Source organism: Metopolophium dirhodum, chromosome 1, assembly GCF_019925205.1.
Source record: "Metopolophium dirhodum isolate CAU chromosome 1, ASM1992520v1, whole genome shotgun sequence".
Lineage (NCBI taxonomy): Eukaryota > Metazoa > Arthropoda > Insecta > Hemiptera > Aphididae > Metopolophium > Metopolophium dirhodum.
In genome coordinates this window covers 104,466,036-104,486,578 of record NC_083560.1, presented here as the reverse complement: position 1 = coordinate 104,486,578, position 20,543 = coordinate 104,466,036, and the positions used below count along the sequence as shown (strand labels likewise).

Below are 20,543 nucleotides of genomic sequence, written 5' to 3'. Positions count from 1 at the left end.
TTGCATGTAGATACTACAAACAACAACAATTACTTTTAAGTTAAACATAAGAAAACAATTAATATATTGCTAAATTATAATCAAGAGCGAAGATCAATATTTTTGTAATACAGTTTTACAAGTACGCGTTTGTTACGAAAATTAATGATTATCTAAATAGATATCTAATGTTATATTCAATATTATAATAGGTATATATATAAAATATTAACTACAAAATTGCGTGCCCACGACACTTAAGGCCGTACGCGTACCAGCAATACTGCTAATAATAGTTTATTAATAGTATGAGAATTTATCACTGTGTTTGAAATTACGTAATCACCGATTTCATCAGGTCATTTATACTGGAGTTGTTGCACATTGCAGTAATTGTCTTAGACCTTAGTTTGCGTTTAACTAAATATTATTTTCCAGCCATACCAGGTAATTTATTAATTTTAGATTCTGAGCGAAGCGATGAATGTATTGATTTTATAATGATGTGTGTTTTTTTATTTTTTTTTTGTGTCTGTCATCACTTTTAAGGACAGTAAAAGTGCTTGGATTTTCTTCAACAGTAACTTTTCTGATGGAAAAGTGAATCAAATTGGTACTTTGAGGGGGCCAAAAGTAAAAATTTCAGTTTTCAAAAGTGACGTGAAAAACAAAAGAAAAAATTAAAGAAAAACGGGAATTTTTACGCAAAATCTGTTTTCGAAAAAATCGATTTTGGTTTTAGGTGCAACTCTAAAACAAATGACCGTTGGGACATTGGCGATCTTGCCACGGTGACCGACGTCAACACAGCACGCTTTTGACGCTATCCATATTGTTTGATCTATCCATGTTTACGTATTCATTGTATTTTGGTTTTTTATATTCCTATGATATTGATATACAATAATTATTCTTTATTATCTGTAGATTATAATGGTACATTGGGTTTATTTTAAATTGTTACGGCCGTCACTTCTACGTTTTTTTTTTTAGTTTACTCGTGATACACGTATTTTATACGTTTACCGTTTCAAATAAAAATGTAGTTGAAGTCGAAACCTCCCCCCATTAATAATCTATACCTACGCCCCTGGTTAAGTCTACATACACACCTACACACTCCATCTCTTCACACTGGCTACACTCTAGCACTCATAGGTTTTGCTTGGCGAACATGTCCAATTCCTGTTGAGTGCTAAAACACATAACACACAGGTCGGTCGGTGAGTAGTGGTGTAACGACGCATAGAAGTATTTTGGTGACCGAGCGACACGGACTATTATTGACTATTGTACGTACCCGGCCCGTACAAGAAGACCCAAGACGGATTATTGGGCCCCGGGACACCTTACACTTAGTGGACCCCTTTCAACTTTAACTTCAAAATAATTGTATCATTACATATTAACGACTTTATATTATTGTATAGTTTTTTACTATAGAAAAAATATACAGGGTGTATCATGTCATTGTACGCAGTTTGTAAAAAAAATTATGAATCGATGATATGGAATTTCGTTAAGACAAAAAATAGGTCAGCGCATTTCGGTGGTGGATGTTTGCCCATCGTCCCTTCAGACCTCGGACAGGATAGTGTAATTTTACTGTATTCGATTTGAATTCAATGATTGCATTCGATAAAAAACGATTTTGAGCGGACGAGGGAATCTTTTTTATTTAATTGTATTCGTTTCTATGGTGATAGACAAAGCGTTTTAAGAACAGCTTAAGAACGGTTTATATGAATAGGTAATTTATATAATTATCATTATAATTTGTAATTAGGAAATATCATAAAAATTAAAAAAAATATAAAAGAAAAGAAAAAGCTCATAAGTCGCTCAAATGTTTTGAAAATTTTACCATGTCTAGATAGGGCTAATATCAGTAAACAACCCAAATTTCAAGTTTTTATGAATGTTTTTAACCGAATTACAACAAAAAACTCCCAAAATTAAATGTCTATAAATAGCTCAAAAATGGCTAAAATTTTTCGAACTTTAAACCGAAAGGAACAAAATCCAAAATCCAACAAAAATATCTCTTGTCATTTTTCATTTGAAGTAATATTTCTGGTAGAAAACGTCGTCCGTAATTATTTAATATTATAAAATCGTGAAATCGTACGTTTTTTCTCCTTTAACCGCTTTTATTTCGAGTAGCGTTTCGAAAATCGAAAAATGACCTCTTTAAAGTACCACCTCAAAAACATTACCTTTCAGAAAAGATGCTATACTTGATACTTTTGAGCAAGTTTAGAGGGAGAAAAAGTGTTTACAGAATAAAAAAGAAAAAGAAATAATTATCATTGTAAAACCATTACATTCCTCGCTCCGCTCAGAATCTAAAAATTAAACTGAAAATGTCCGTAAACAGCTCAAAATAAGTCAAAATATTTGGAAAATGTTGTTATGGTTTATAGAAAATGCTAATATAAGCATTCAGTCGAAATTTCATGTACCTACGGTCATTTGTTTTAGAGTTGCACCTAAAACCAAAATCAGACTTTGCGTAAAAATTCCCGTTTTTCCTTAATTTTCTTTTTCTTTTGTTTTTCACGGTTCAAGTTTTGAAAACTACTTTTAACCCCCTAAAGTACCAACTACATTCTCTTTCCTATCAGAAAAGATACTGTTGAAGAAAATCTAAGCATTTTTACTGTCCTAAAAGGTGATGACAGACACAAAAATAAAAACACACATCATTGTAAAATTAATACATTCATCGTTCCACTCAGAATCTGAAATTTAAATATTTTTAAATTCAGCGGACTGTGATAATGTAATTTGTTGTTTATTCCAAGGCAAACTGATATGATATTTTTCATCCATGATAGTGATATTAACCGCTTTTTTTCCAATGATATAAACCGTTTTTATTTACTGTCTGGTTAATTATTAATTTAACAATTTTTAATAATTAAATAGAAAAATCAAAAGTATTTTTATTATTATAGATATTACAGATGTGCAAGACGTGGTGGATATTTTTGTACAGGGTCATTAAAAAAGTTGGTGCATGGCACATTAATTGTTATTAAACAACATAATGGCCACCAAACGCAAAATATTAATGAAACATTGGTCAGTGCATTCAGGGAAGTCCTTAAAAGAAGGGCTTCATCAGAAAATGTAATATTGAGGCATGTTTACGATTAAGAAGCTAGAAGGTAAGTACATAATTTGGTAACAGTACAATAGGTACGCAAACTAAAAATACTTTTTCAGTCTACCTACCTACCTATAACTTTTATGAATAAGAGACTAAACACTAAAATCATAAGTATAAAATTATTAAAATTGGAAGTCACAAAAGGTTTATTTTCAAAATAAAGAATGATACAAGGGACTTAACTTTCAATTTAATAATTAAATACATTTATACTTATATTTATAATATTAATATTTATTTTGGAAAATAGTACATTTTCTCTATATTAGATCAACAGTATAAGGACAAATAGATATTCTGCAGTGACCAAAACTATTTGTTTTAAAATGGTTCTTTGTAGGTCCGTTACCCATCATTTTACTTATTGATTGACCTAATATGTAAGACATTAATAATTATTATTCATCTCATACATAAAAATAAATTATTAATTAATACTCTTGTCTTTTTCTGTTGTCTATTTACTAATTTAAAAAAAACTATTTAAAGACAGTTTGGCAAAATATGAAAAAAAGAGTATTTTAAGATCAACGAATACAAGTGAATTTGCTTCAAAAGCTCTAAGGATGCTATTTGCATTACCATTGTTAACCATTTGGTGACATCCAGCGAGCATTTGATTTGGTGAGAATCATGGAATACCAAATGCAAGTTTATTTGATTACTATGAAAAGTAAGAATATGTATATTTATAATATGTTGTAACTTGTAAAAATCCTAAACTAAATTCTTCACTTAAAAATATTTTATTTTTAAGTTTCTATTATTGTTATAGTAAACTAAAAAAATAATAAATTACTTCTATTTTTTTTATTATTTGTTATTAAGACTTATTGATAATTTATCTATTTATTATTATTGTTACTAATCAATTAAATAATTATTTTTAGCTATTGACTCAGACAAGTTGGATCAAACATTATTTCAGTCAATGGATTACCAAGACGAACTAACAATAGTCTCGAAAGTTTTCATAATACTTTGCGAAAAAAATTTAATGTAGCTCACCCTAACTTATGAATATATTTAGGTAATCATATTTTTTTTAGATTCTGAGCGAAGCGATGAATGTATTGATTCTACAATGATGTGTGTGTTTTTTTTTTATTTTTTTTTTTTTATTTTTTATTTTTTTATTTTTTTTTTATTTTTGTGTCTGTCATCACCTTTTAGGACAGTAAAAGTGCTTGGATTTTCTTCAATAGTTAACTTTTCTGATAGGAAAGTGAATCTAGTTGGTACTTTGGGGGGTCAAAAGTAAAAATTTCCCAGTAGTTTTCACAAGCGACGTGAAAAACAAAAGAAAAATTAAGGAAAAACGGGAATTTTTACGCAAAATCTGTTTTCGAGAAAATCGATTTTGGTTTTTGGTGTAACTCTAAAACAAATGACCGTAGGGACATGAAATTTTGACTGCATGTTTATATTAGCATTTTCTATACACCATAAAATTTACAAAATATTTTGACTCTTTTTGAGCTGTTTACGGCCATTGTCAGTTTTCAATTTTTTTAGTTTTTTTTTTTATAAATATCAATAAAATTTTATCTGTTGAGTAAAAAAGCTTGAAAATTTAATAGAAGGCTCCTAGGTTATTGTTTCAAAGGCAGATGAAAAAAATTAAAAATCCTTAGTCACAGTTTTTATTTATAAGCATTTAAAGTTCAAATTTTGACAAAATACGGAAAAATCACGAAAAATTGCAAATTATTTTGAGTTGAGAATTCATAAAAATTTTTCTTTTTAAATCTAAGATTTGAAAATGTAATATAAGATTACTCATAAGTTTGTCTACCTTTATCAAAAAAAAAATGTCTAGAAGAAACTTAAATTAAATTTTTATGAGCGTCTGAAATTTATTTTTTTACAACATTTGATATTTACTCGATTTCTCATGTAACAATTTTCTTATTTTATTGTAATTAAAAAACGAATGACTGTAGATACTTGAAAATTTCACTGAATGTTTATATTAGCATTTTCTATACACCATAAAATGTTGAAAATATTTTGACTCTTTTTGAGCTGTTTACGGACATTGTCAGTTTTCAATTTTTTTAGTTTTTTTTTCTATAAATATCAATAAATTTTTATTTGTTGGGTAAAAAAGCGTGAAAATTTAATATAAGGCTCCTGATATATCGTTCTAATAGCAGTTGAAAAATATTAAAAATACATTGGCACAATTTTATTTTATAAGCATTTAAAGTTCAAATGTTGACAACATTTATCAAATTTATAATTTATTAATTATTTTGTAGTTAAAAATGTATACAATGTTCAACTTTTATAGCTAAGGACTGAAAATTTAAAACAAGGCTCCACGTAAATAGGTTATATATAAATTACTTTATTCACAATAATATCATCAAATATACTTGGTAAAATCATAGGCTGACTGACCGTTTTCGCTCAGAATCGTTTTTCTTATACAATGATATTATATCATTGAATTCAAATTTAACACCATCCATTACAGTGACCCACTTGTAACCTACTGTACAGCAGAGCGACATCCACTTATCCACCTTTTTAAAACTTGTTTTTAACTTAACGCCAACTGCTACCAACCATATTGGATTATATTACAGATCACCTATCTCACCGGAGTATGAGGTTCCACATTATTATGGCTCAGCTAAATAATTTACGGCCAACAAGAAACCACTGAATAAATTATAGAAATTTAAATTCTATCCAACATGCTTACTAACAATACTCTCTTGGACTGATATCAATGTGGCAGTTTCTTCGAAGAATGTTGCATACTACAGTAACATATGAACAACAGCAACGAATTGGGCTCTGCATGTGGATAATGAACCGCCAATAGTTGTTCAACCAGCAGCACCAGTACCAGTAGCTGCAGTTTTAGTACCAGTTGTTGCACCAGTACCAGTAGCTGCAGATTTAGTAGTACCAGTTGTTGCACTAGTACCAGTAGCTAATAATTTAGTACCAGTTGTTGCACCGGCAGAAGCAGTTGCGTTAGCACCAGTATTAGGTCAGATTCTTTATGTAGAACTAGCTGACAATGAAAGCCAGATGGTAAGTGGTCATGCTTACAACCTACAAGGTAGTAAATATAGCTAAAAAATATCATAATTAATATAATTTAAAAATTAAAATAGTACTTTCATTAAAAATGTTAATACTTATAAATATATTCAATTATAATTCTAGTTTCGTCTATGTCTATGAAAACCTTGATTCTAATAGTTTGATATTGTTACGTTACTTATCTAACTTCACTTAAATTATAATTATTCTGAATTTATTCAATCAATGTATAACAATAAACAAATAATCATTTTAATTTATGTGTAGATAATGGGAGACATAGACATTGGAGTCCAAGAGTAGAAGGATGTGGTAGAAACGGAAGACTTAATATATTTAAAGCTTTTTATGCAGAACTTGTAAATAAGGAGGTAGAGCCACATCAAGAAAATTAAAGTATGATAAATTAAATTAATTTTCATTGTGTATGGCATTTTTGTAAATATTTGTTAACTTAAAACATTCTTTTTTCAGTTCTTGAAGTATGCATAATTTGCTACAATGAAATTTCCACCACTACGGTAGTGCCCTGCCAGCACCATTTCTGCAAGGTATACATTGAGAGGGTAGAAGAGTTTGTCCACTATGCAGAACTAACATCATTATGCTACAAAAGTAATTATTTAATTTGTTTGATTGTTATGATAACTGTTTTCAATATTTTGTGTTTCAATTTTAATAGCTTATCTCAAGAATAGTGAATCAGTACCCAAGGGCAGCTACAGAATATAGGTACCTGGCCAAAAAGATTTTCTTTAAAAAGACTGTAATGATCATATTTTATAATAAAATATTTATATTGTTAATTAACACAAAATATATTAGTTAGCACTCAATAACCGGTTGTTTTCATATTATGATTAAATAACTAGATGTTAAAAGTATTAAAGATAAAACGAATGAATTTTGTCAAAATTTGATCTTTAAATGCTTATGAAAAATCGTTGCATAATTATATGTATCTTTTTTGTTTTTTAATTGATATTAGTCTAACTTATAACTTATAAGAAACCTTTTATTACATTTTCAAGCTTTTTGACTCATTGAACAAAATTTAATTGTAATCAACTGGAAAAAAAAACTACTAATTGAAAATGTTTATAAATAACTTCAATTTCATTATGTTTAGAAAATAATAGAATAAATATTTCGGGGAAATTACAAGTACCAATATATGATTATAGTAGTTTTTGAATTACAGAAAAATAAGAAAATCATTCCGTGAGAAATTGAGGGGATGTCCAGTGTTGTAAAAATATTAAACTCTCATAAAAATGTTATTTGACTTTCCGGTAGATATTTTTTTTTTTTTTTTGATAAAGGTAGACAAACTTACAAGAATTTTTTATTACATTTTCAAATCTTAGATGTACACAAAAATTTTTCTCAAAACTAACTTAAAAAAAAACCCCCCAAAAATTGTGGATTTATGCTCATCTTTTTTTTAAATTTCCTTTAATAACAACATATGTAGAACCTTGTATTAAATTGTCAAGTTTTTCGGCCAAAAGGTGATGGCAGACACAAAAAAAAATATTAAAAAAGTGTATTGTGTTTATTTTCTTATAATAATTAATAAGTACCTATACGTTCAACATACATTTTTGTATTTTCCAGAATAATATAACAGTAATAATAACTAATAAGTAATAACTGTGTTCTAGTTACCTACCATACAAAATATTTATTTTTTTGTTTCATTTTTTGTACATGAATGCATTATATTCTGTAATATTAAATTGGTACTTTGTAATAAATATTATCTTGTGTACCAGTACAATTAATTGTCTTTGGTAGTATTATTATGATAAAAGGAAATGGATTGTCTTACTGATTTCCCTATTCTGTATATTATTGACAATTTGTTATTTGTTATTTTATGAAATGCCTAGGTACCTATTATTCAAAACACTTAAGAAATGTATGTAAAAAAATATATATTATACATTTCTTTAAAAATCACCAGGTATTATATAGAATTCCTAGGCATTTTATAAAATACCAATATTATACACATTGGCGGTAACATATTGTATGCCGGGTGATGCATTTAACGTGGGACACTATTAAGTCTAATTATTCAAAAAGTATTTATGTTTTTGAAAATATATTTTTTATATTGTTTCAAGTTGTTACATAACAACGTTTATTAAAACAATTATATTTTTTATCCTTATACTATTTTAAGTTTTATACTTTTTTAAATATTACAACATAGAGTTTTAATTTCATTTTCGAAAGCAGAATATTTTCCCGAGTATTTAAATACTTATAAGTCGAATTTAGAATGAGTATAGTTTACGAGTTATAAGTATTTAAAGTTTTGTTATGTGGAGTAGTGGACCAACATTTTGCGGGGTAACTGCGTACTACTATCCACTCCGCTCATAAACAATTTAATTAGTTTTAAGATATGACTCACAAACTACAACTACTCGTCCTAAATTTAATTATTATGTATCAAAATATTAATAAAATATATTTGCTTTGAAATATGAAATTAAAACTGTATTTTGCTATTCAAAAAAGGTAAAAAACTTAAAACATGTTTAGAGGATCAGTGACAGGCAGTTATCTTAGCCGAAACATATTAATATTTATTATTGCCTAGTAATGCGATAACAATTTTTAAAACTGATTTGAATTCGCTATTATGTCTACTTAAGTTCGGTCAGTCCACTTTTTCCAATTTCACCCAGCCTTCAACTATAAATTTAGTTTGAATATTTGAAATTTCGGAATTTTCAAACGTTGATTATTCGATGTTTAAATCAGAAATCTTAAAATGTGGACTGATCGATCTCAAGTAAACATTATAACGAATTCACATCAGTTTTCTTAAAAATTATGGCATTATGAGGGCGATTGGTAGGATGGAATTAAATACATACTAATGAGCATAAATTGTTTACCGTCCACGCACGCAACGCCGTGGCGGTGACTGGTATAGACAACCTAACCAACATGCGTGTGCGGGAACGCTACGCTTATTCTTTTACACACAGTCATACACACTTATGATCACTTACTACATTTGCAAGATCCGCATGCGTGCAATTTGAAAATTGATAATTTATCTATTTATTATTATTGTTACTAATTAAATACTTATTTTTAGCTATTGGCTCAGACAAGTTGGATCAAACATTATTATAAGCTATTTAGGTACATTAAATTGGTTTAATATAAATAAGGTAATATTTACTTTATACAGCAACGACGTTAGAGACCAAAAACTTACCAATTATTTATAGTTAGTAACTACTTGTATATAAAAAGGATTACATTTTTAAAATGATACAGTTGGTATATACTATTATCTACTGATCATATATGATATATTCAGATCTGCAGATCTAAAACTTCACAATGCCGCACTTTGCCTTACATACACTGCCATTCCGCAGATTTGTCAAATTATCCAGTATCCTTTAAATATAATAATATGTAAATACCTAAGTATAATGGTAAATTTGTCCACGGTTTTAGTATTTTCATATTATGTCTTTTTACATATTATATTACATTTTTCGCCATTCCAACCGATTAAACCATGTACTTTAATTTGGCTAAGCGTTAGTAGGTATTGTGTTAGTAGTCATCAGTCTTGTAAAGTATTTTCTATTTAAGTAAATGTATTTAAATACTTTTTAAATGAGGTATTTAGAGTTCAAGCGATCACCTACCACCATAATCTAGCCTCACAATAAGCCGTGCTCTGTTTACCGACTCTTGTATTCCTATTAGAAGGCATTTAATTGGAAATCAAATAAATTATGATATTATATAATATTAATATATTATATAACACGGTGTCGACGCGTCCAGGTAGTAATATCAAGGCTGGGCAAGATAATGATTTTTTAACTCAAGTTAAGTTAAAATGCACCAATAACAAAAAGTTAAAAGTTAAAAGTTAGTTTAACCATAAACCACTCAGTTAAGTTAAAAGTTAATACACACTTTTTGTTAACTTTTTATTAAGTTGAAAAAAGTTTATTTGTTTATTAACGATAGTGTAGGTACTTAATTTTTTTTCAACCCAAAACCAAATTATAGGCTATAGTGTTTATATTGTATACGCAGTATTTCCATATACATTAGATTCGAATGATTTACATTTTTAACCACATTTTTAACTTGTTCGTGGCCGGTCTGCGAATGCGATAGCTCACCGTTCACGGTTTCGGTTTCTTGCAGGCCACGGGTGACGGCGGTGGCAGCGGCAGGAATGACGACCGTGGTCGTATGCAGCACGGTTCCGGTTCCTCCACTTCCGGGATTTTCCACTAGCTCCGATTCGATCTCGACAGCCACGTTGAAGAGTTTTTACCGGACATTTTGTACCTCATGCATAATGTTCCACTCCAGCAGCGGATCGATCTTGTGCTCTAGTTCCGGCACATTGGCCTAATACTTGCACAGCTCAATCATAATGTGGTCCAGGAGGTCGGCGTTGACATCGCACCGGGCCAGATTTAAAGCCACAAACGAGTCGTGCATCTTGCGCCGCATTTCCACCCAGTCTGGTTCCTCGTCAGGGTCGGCCAGTGCTATCTCGGCCGCTTCGACTTTCACCGCGGCCGGTTTCCTTTCTGCGACGTTCGGTTTCTTGGCACAGTGGGATTGCATGTCCTTATGTTATAGGTCGATCCGTTCGTTGGCCTCGTGTATTTCCATTATCTACGACAACAATATGCAGTCAGTATACAAGGTGCGTGGACGCATTAAAAAAATACGAATAGGTGGAATAAGGTATTATTGAACAAAGATGATATGACGATGATGTCAAATCATATAAACATAAACTTTCTTGTTTATAAAAATAATTCAAGTTATCATGAAAAGATAGCCCACTAAACATAATAAGTACATTAATTCGTTCTGGCATTTTCAGATAATAATAGTATTTTCAAGTACTACAAAAGGTACCCAGAATCAGAATTTTTAATCCAGCGTGATATGGGTGGTTTTTTTTTTAATAATTATGAATCTATGAATCGATAATATGGAATTTTGAAAGAAAGAAAAAAGTGTTTCTTTATTTTAACCAAAACGCATTCTTTTATCCGAATTTTAAAATTTGTAAGCACGTAGTTAAGTAATTGTATCAAAAGAACCTTAAGAGGACCTACCTTAAGTGTTTTCAGAAGCCACCCTTAAAATCAAGATAGAAGCATTTTAGTGCTCACAAAGGCGACGTTAAAAAAAAAAATTATAATCATTTTATATTAAGGGCAAACTATATATATTTAATTTAAATTTGTTTTGTGTTGCAGAAGGAGGGGGGGGGTGGGTAGAGTATAAATATGTTTTTAACTAAAAATTGTAAGATAGGTATAACTGGCGTCCGAACTCCAAAATGTTTAAACTCAACACGCAAGAAACCAGTTCTTATCAATTTGATATGCAGATAGTATATTATAATAATTTTTTTTAATTAATAATTAATTTGATTATTATAACAATATAATTTTAATAAAAGTTTATTATCACTACGTAAATTGTTGTAGACTATTAAGTAAAAAAATATATTGATATAATTTTAATTATTGTTTTGGAATTATTATTATTGACTGTAGTGGTTCCCAAACGGTGCACTGCGGTGACTCATGGCACTGCGAGTAGTGAGTACTTACCTATTTTTCAAGAACACCACGGCTTATAAGAAAACATTTTTTAATTTTTTGTTAATTTCAAATTGAATTGTTTACAAATTTGAGTTAGGATTTTCAGCTTACACTGCAACTAAAACCAAATACCACAGCCACATCAATCTAGAAACTGACTTCCAACACTAGTTGTTAAAAACAAAACCTAACCTTTTTTAATTTAATTAAATTTTTTGGTAAAAAGTTAAAAAAATGATTTTTTAATTTTTAAAACAATTTAAGATAGTTATTTTATCGAGTTTAGTTTTCTGAAAATTTTGACCTTTCAACATTTTATTTTCATTAATCTCATGATTTTTAATCATTTTTTTAGTTTATATAGGTAAAACAGCAAAAAACCGTGTTTTCTCCGGGCGGCGAGTTCCCCTTTACAGCTAATGTGTATATCGTCATGGGACATCCTGTCATCAATATTCAATGCCACTTCTGGATGGTTAACTTATCATACCAACGATGTGTAATAATTAATAGGTACCTAGATATTAAATAGGAGTGTGTTATTCATCGAAATTCTTTTTTGTCATTAACATATTTTACCGTTAATAATATCTGGGTATTATTATGGTAATGATCGTTTAATTGATTTCGTACAAAATATACATTATACCCATTAATGGCGAAACTGTTAAACCATAGCTGAAAACATATTATATTAATTTATAAACATAATATTATAAAATATTATTAAATATAAATCTATGCTAGATTCTAGGCAAACTTATAAGATAGCCCTTGGTTACAAACTGGTAGGTATATAACATAATATTAACCCTTAAATAATTAAATTTTTTTTTTACCCGATTTGTATACTTAGGCAGGTTGCACCTATACATATATATGCTATACGGCCTATACCTTTATTATATATTTGAATATTTTATGTTCAAATTCAATCAATGTGAAAATGTTGACGAAGTATGTTAAAATACTGACCTTCATCAAAATTTAAATCAAAATGAGGCTGCGGTCCTCCACAAAAAATATTAACCGAAATGGATACTTAAGCATATTACTGATACTAAATAAATACGTGCACTTTATGTATAGGTATATCTAGGTATATCTATTTATATGGATTATTTAGATAATATTAATTGTTCAATAACTTGTAAAAACAAAAAAAAAATGTGCTGTTATCTGAGATTTTGACTTTGTGCTCCCCCCCCCCCCCCCCCCCGGTTTATATTTCCTAACCACCTTGGCCCTTACAAATAATGGCTGTATACAAGACGTACGCACGACGTTCACTAATGTGTTTACAAGGTTGGTAATATCTATAGCCGTGTCTTCATCAGACCCTTATAAGTATAAGGGGCCTCGATACCACCGCCAATTTTTGCTCAAAAGACCTTAAGTTTTAAAAAAATAAAGTTAGTTTAAGATGTCCGATTTTGATTCTGAACAAAAATTTTAACTCGTCAGAAAATTGTCTGTAGGTCGATGGAATATGTAAAGAAAAAAATAAATCTTATATTATTGTTAATTATAATTAAAAACGTAAAAATATGGACTTTTTCAAACTATAATTTTAATTAAAATTCAAATTAAAAACGGAAAGTTTTTCGCACCATATACAGACATTTTTCTACTGAATTCAAATTTTTTTATTAATTAATTAATTAATTTTTAATCAAAATCAGACAACGTAAACTAACATTAATATTGTGGACACAATAATTAAGTTACCAATTGTAAAATTCGTATCGTAAATTAATATTGTTATCGAATTATTGACATGTACATGCGCGTTAGAGTGGTAACCATTGGCATTCGCCAGGGTGTGCCAGATGTGCCTGGGCACAGGGCACCTATAATATTTTGTAATTGGGGCCCTAAAATTTAAATCCTAGAGCATAGGGCCCGTATTTTAATTGATGTTAGGTACTAGAGTTAAATGTATTTTTTTCTAAAATACCTGTGGTAAAAAATAATTCATGTTTTGTGATAAAAAAAATAATAAAACGTACAATATTTTAAACTTTTGTGGAATAACTAATTTTTATGATTATAACAACTAGAATTATCTTAGAAATAGATATTATTGTTCCAAGGAAATATATAACTACGGTAGTTAGTACTTAGTAGTGTGGCAATAGTAATTATATAGGTACCACCGATTAATATATGTAGGCACATGTGTTGTTTAGAGAGGGCCCAATAATATTTTAGGCACCACCCGAAATTTAGGTCTGCACACTAATGTAATATCGTTATCCATAATTTATTATGTAGTTACTAAATTTGTAATTGTATTTTTTTCTGAAAATAATGTTGGTCTTCCCCATTCCCCTTTCAGATTTCTAGATCCATTCCTGGCTATAGTAGTTGTTAATTGTAATAGGTTAGATACTTGATGCAAATTTACATCAATAATAATTTGTCCGAAAAAAATCAATTACTAAAAGTTTTTAATGCTAAAATTGTTTTATGAACTACCTATAATTCTACACAACTGTTGTAGGTACCTAATATGTACCTATTATATGTACATACATTTATTTTTTATGATACAAAATTAGAAAAAAATGTTCGTAATGTATGTAAATTTCAAAAAAGCCTATCCGAGAGTCCCTCAAGTTAAAGGCCCGATTTCCAATCCTCATCAAACTACAAACACATCATACGCAGAAGCCACAAGGAATCAAAGTTGTTAACCGGATCATATCGACGAAATTTTTTCAAGTTTTATATCTAACTTGGACTCACTAATCAGTCCCCTCATTTCTCTCCTCTCTTCTGTACTAAATTCACTGATTGCTAAAGATATTATTTCTCCATAATAATCTCCGTCATTACTACTTATTGCTCATTATAATTTATTACACTCCACTTGGAGATAGTAGATAACGCTAATCTGTTAGTACTAATATTTTATTTTTGTATTATACCTGTATAAGGTATATATATATTATAGGATGTTACCACTGGGTATCATCCCTAATCTCACGGTTCATGTTAAACTTTTATTTGTCACTTATCAAACCTACTCATTGTACAAAAAATGTATAGATTGTAGATTTATTTCAGTATAATAATAAAAAAAAAATATTTGTAGATACCTATTTTTATGGTAAAATGTAAGTTCTTTTAGGATTAATATATTTTGAATTACAATAAAATAACTAAAATCATTAATTTTCATTTAGATTTAAAATGTAAACAACATTTTAACTTTAAATTTTCATAAAAAATGTGCATATTTATTTTTTATATTTTTATATTTTTTAAATTGCCATAAGAATAATTGTTGAGAACTTTGTATTGATTTATTAAGATTTTTGGCCGAGTAAAAATATTTTAATAACATAAAGAAAAAACCATAGCCCACTACTCAATATTATTTTTCCTCTACAAGGAAAATCTATGAATCATAATTAATATCTTTTTTTTAATAAGTAACCATGACATGAAAACTTTACTATAAATCCCTCGCAAACATTTCATCGTGTATCCAGCCCAAAAACATATATATGTTAAAACAAATGAATTAAACTTTAATAGGTAAATAGGTTAAAAATATTCGAAATATTTTTAAATTATCATTGTTTGTAAAAATTGATTATTATAGTTAAAGTGGGATGTTTCAAGTTTCCATAATGTATATTCTTTGAATTAGAACAAAACATCAAAACAAATTTTATGAAAAATCGTTATTACATTTTTTAACACAGTAGGTTAGGTTAGGCTAGGTAGTTGATACCTAGGTGGATACAAACTAGATCCAATTTTTTACCATAAACCAGTAAACTACCCTTTATATTCAAGGATTGAAACAGTTTTTGTTTATTGTCTATTGTCTTTGTCTATCGAAATACATTTTAGATATAAATAAATATACAAGCATTTTTTTGCATTACGTCTCTATAAAACTATTTGGTCGTTTAGAAACAATAACTAAAAAAAATATAGTTCAATTATTTAAAAAAAAAGTATCGTCTAATAATTATAATGCCTACTATTGATACATAAACGATTAATTAACAATACAAACAAATTATGGATTTGATATTTTAATCATATTTAAAAATTAAAAATATACATGTTACATATTTGTGATGCGTGCATTCAAATAAAAATGTACCTATTATTTGTTTAAGTGATTAATTTAGATGGGAGTGGACGTGGCGAACGTGTTTATTAATTATTATTTAATATTCTGTTAACCTTAGTGGCTAGTTAAATGGTCTTTTATTGTATTATTTACAGTCTAAAAGTGATCGACTAACACACGCATAACATAGGAATTTAGATATATAGGTATCCTATTTTCAACGAATTGATACAACTATTAAAACTATAATAATTCAGAGAACAGATTTGGTGTTTTCTTCAAATCTACTTCGATTAATTAACATCGACGTTCTTATTTTTGTAATTTTATCCCAAAAATCTCCACAAATAATATAAAAAAAGTATAGGTAAATTAAATAATTGTTATATTTTAATTGTTGGAGAAAATTTGAAAAAGCTGAGCGATAAATTATAAATATATTTATTTTACAATAATGTTTTTAAACAATTCGTTGTTGTCTATAGTGTTTAATTTTTTGATTTATATTAAGGCATTCGTGTAGCAAGTGATCTACTTCCTCTTTTTAGGTGTATCGGGTGATCTATCATATTATTCTAGGTATAGCAGTACTGGTGATCTATAATTATAATTATTATTAATATGATAATATATGATTAATACCTATATTTATTAATTTATTATATTATTTATTAATATATCTGATTTAAGAGGACACCACGTCCGCAAGTGTTGTCTTTATCTTACAAATGTACAAATCGTTCAATTTTGGTTCTAGAGTAAAAATACTTAAAATAAAATTGAATTGTGACAATATTTCTGTTGGGTTTTTTTCATTATACATACTACATATATGTCGTTCATTTAACCGTTTAAAAATAGCAAAAATGTCGACATTCTTAAAATACCTTTATCTTTTCAAAATTAAAATTATTTATTATTTATTACTAGAGCGCGGATTTTTATGCACTAAAAAGTATCAAAATATGCCATATAATATGCAGTAAAAATCATGAAAATATGCAAAAAATATGCAGTAAAAATCATGAAAATATGCAAAAATATGCAGTAAAAATCATGAAATTCATTTTTTTTATTTATTTAAAATTTTACAAATTAAACTTCTTATAACAATTAATTACTTAAATACTAAAATATTAAATACTTATATAAATTTCTCTTTAAATTTTTTAAATTTTATTTACTATTAAAATGAATGATCATATGCATTTCAAGTTTTTCTTCAGTGAAGCTATGACGTTTATCAGTTAACATATTTTTAAATACTGAAAACGAACGTTCGACCTCAACCGAAGTTGTTGGGGCATATTTGAAGCAACTTATTATTTTCGGGTCTTGATAAACATCTTTGAGCTGAACGTTTTCGCCTGATAGTACTGCATTTATTTTTCGTAGAATTTCTAGACCTTTATTTTTATTGGAAAGCTCATTTAATTTTGTAGTAAGTGTTGCACCTTTTGGCCCAGGAATAGAATTAATTTTTTCTTTGATTTCGTCAATTATTGAAAAATATAAAAAATATAGAAAATAAATAAACAAAATTTATTTCTATTTGTATAAGTACTAAACTGTTTTTAAGTGTTGATCTACCTGAGACTTCCTCTCACAAAAAATAGATTTTCTACAAGGATTACAAAATACTACTTTTCCGTCTGTAGTGAAAACTTCGGTGTCTTGGTTTGCTGAAGAAATCCATCCTCGAATTTTGTTGCAAATTGAACTACTTATTTTCGGCATGTTAACAATTTACGGACAACGACAAACGATGAAACTGAATTTACTGAGTCGGTGGTAGGCGATAGTTGACTGATACAGCAAGAGGTATTAAGATTATAGGTAGACACAAAAGTACATAGTACAAAGTACATAGATTATTTTCTAATCGTCGATGTAACAGAGTGGTATGTCGATAACGACGATAACCGACTGACAGAGCAAGAGCGATTAAATTTACGTCGTGCCCATAAAATGTATTTTAATTTTTCTACTTGACAAAATATTATTTTATACATTTTTTTAAATTTTTGCTTCAATATGCAATAAATATGCAATACATTTTGAATTTTGCGTAAATATGCAAAATTATGCAAAAACATTGAAATATGCAGAAATATGCAAAAAAAAATGTCACCATTTGCTTCAAATTATGATGATTCGTAGAGAATACTGACAAAAATCCAAAAATATTAAAAGGAAACAAATATGTAATTGCATAGAAATCCGCGCTCTATTTATTACCTAGTTATATTGTTATTAATATTCAATGATAGTTTTAGAAGATGTTCTTCATTATACGTACTTAATAAAATCTTTATAAATAGCTTGCATGTTACTTATATTAAATAATTATACAACTTTTACAAGCGGGGAAGTATAGATACCTAACCTAATTGTTCTGCTGTACAGTGGGTGCTGTGTAGACTCATTGGTGGAAATCGTGGTGGGGTGGCTTGAGGGGGATTATCCCCCCAAAGTCCGTCAAGCTCTCTCATTTTTTAGTTTGGTAGGATCGAAGCCTCTCCGCTCACAATAATGATAATAATGTTAGCCCCCCCTGAACCTTTTAATGGATTTTCGCCTATGTGTACAGTGTTGAGTGTACTTCGTCATGTGTTAAATTTTAAATAAATGATACATCATTGAATATGAAAAAGATTCTGAGCAAAAACGGTTTTTTTCGGCCTATTTAATCATTTTAATATTACAAAGTATACTAATTCATGACATGTTTTATGATATTGCTATATTCGAGTAATTAATTTTACTACCTATTATTATTATCAGGGCTCGGAACTTTATGCATTTGCATCTTTCTCAGGAAGCTGCATATTTCAAATCTGATTCGATACAAATTCGTTTCATGAACCAAACAGTTGAAATACAACAATTTATGTTGCATATTTTTGCATATTTTACTAAATTTATATGATTATGCATATTTAAAGATTTTGAGTATATAAATGCATTTTATGGTAAAAATGTATAAGAAATCTACAACAAACAAGTTTTTGATAGTTGAATATTGTAAATTAAATAATTTAAAAATAAATAGCCGCCGCACACGGTTTCCTAGTCTATATTTTGAATTATACTATACCGAGTAATAGTTGAAATATTGTGTAAATGTTTATAAATATTATAAATTTTAATCGTCTTATTTAATTAAAATGTTTTCAAGAATAAAATATTTATTTTTACCAATAGCTGTCACTATTGCCGTCGGCGACGCTCGCCCGCATGGTTTATAGTGTTTTTACTAAGAAATAAGAATTGGCCTTTAATGACCGTAATGACCGGCCAGGTTTACAGATTCAGTATTATCAAAAGAAAAATATAAATAAAATATTTATGATTCAAAAATAATTTTTTTTCTCTATAATTATGTTTTTAAATACATTTTTTTTTAAATAATAAATGCATATTATACCGCATATTTTGGGGTTTTTTAGTGCATACGTATGCACATATTTCATTGTTTTTTAGCGCATAAAGTTCCTAGCCCTGATTATTATACTATTACGGTAGGATGATTTAATTTTTTTTCAAAAACATTTGCATTTATTATATTATTAATATGGTGAATATTGATTAAATTTTGTATTGTTAGTATAACTTTTGAGTCAATTCCACCTTAACGCTTTTTGGAACGATGTGATATAGGTTCGTGGTAAAGCCAAATAGGCCATAACTAACAATTTATTAATCTAAATGTTTTGAAAATATCATTGAGTAGGTACACTGTATAATAATACTTAACATTTTCAAATTATCAAGTCCCTTACAAATAATATTTTTGAAGTTCAAGGTTAAAACCTACATGATTTAAATTTAAATTTTACGTTAATATTTGAACTTTAAATTTCTATGAAAAAATGGATCTTATATATTTTTAGATTTTTTGATTACAGAATAAACTACTCACGAGGAACTTTGTATTACATTTAAGATTTTGAGCGTAGCAATAAATGTATTGTATTTACAAATACAGATCCCTCGTCTGTGTGAGTGTGCTTTATTGTCTGTCTGTCATCAACATTTGGGATATCTAATAAAAAATTTAAATGATCTGATTTTCGACATCAACATCTTTTCTAAAAGATATTTAAAACTAGTTGGTGCATTTGGGGGGTAAAAACCATTTAAAAATGAAGGAAAATAGGAATTTTCCGCAAAACCAATGATTTCTCATTACTCAGAACTCCTAAAAGTTAAATATTGAAGATTATTTTACCAGTTATTCGTATGCACTATTTCTTATTATTTCTTATAATATAAATATATAATACATGTGGGCTTACCTACATACTTACCTACATTTTCATTTGCCTGCTATTGCATAGTTTTAATATATATAGGTATAATGAATTGGTCATAATAATATAAAGTCTTATATAATTAGGTACCTATTATTGATTATTAATAATTTTGAATATTGTACAGCAATGAGGCAATGTAAGACAAAAATTATTTAATACATTTAAATAAAATTTATGTTCAAACGATAACCTATGGGGCTAGTACCAACCTAATATATACCTAATACAGTACCTATATACATGTCATATATCATAAATGATATATATAATACATTCATAAATAATATGTAGGT

General features: G+C 28.3%; 1 long non-coding RNA gene and 1 pseudogene across 1 annotated transcript; one reads left to right on the top strand and one right to left on the bottom strand.

Annotated features, from left to right (window-relative positions):
• The first annotated feature begins 5,643 nt into the window (after positions 1-5,643).
• LOC132934361 (uncharacterized) lies at positions 5,644-7,042 on the top strand. Its single transcript, XR_009663020.1, has 4 exons — positions 5,644-6,199; positions 6,479-6,607; positions 6,686-6,826; positions 6,894-7,042. It is a non-coding gene; the product is annotated as an uncharacterized LOC132934361 (long non-coding RNA).
• Positions 7,043-10,326: 3,284 nt separating this feature from the next.
• LOC132949129 (uncharacterized) lies at positions 10,327-10,891 on the bottom strand (annotated as a pseudogene).
• Positions 10,892-20,543: the final 9,652 nt, after the last annotated feature.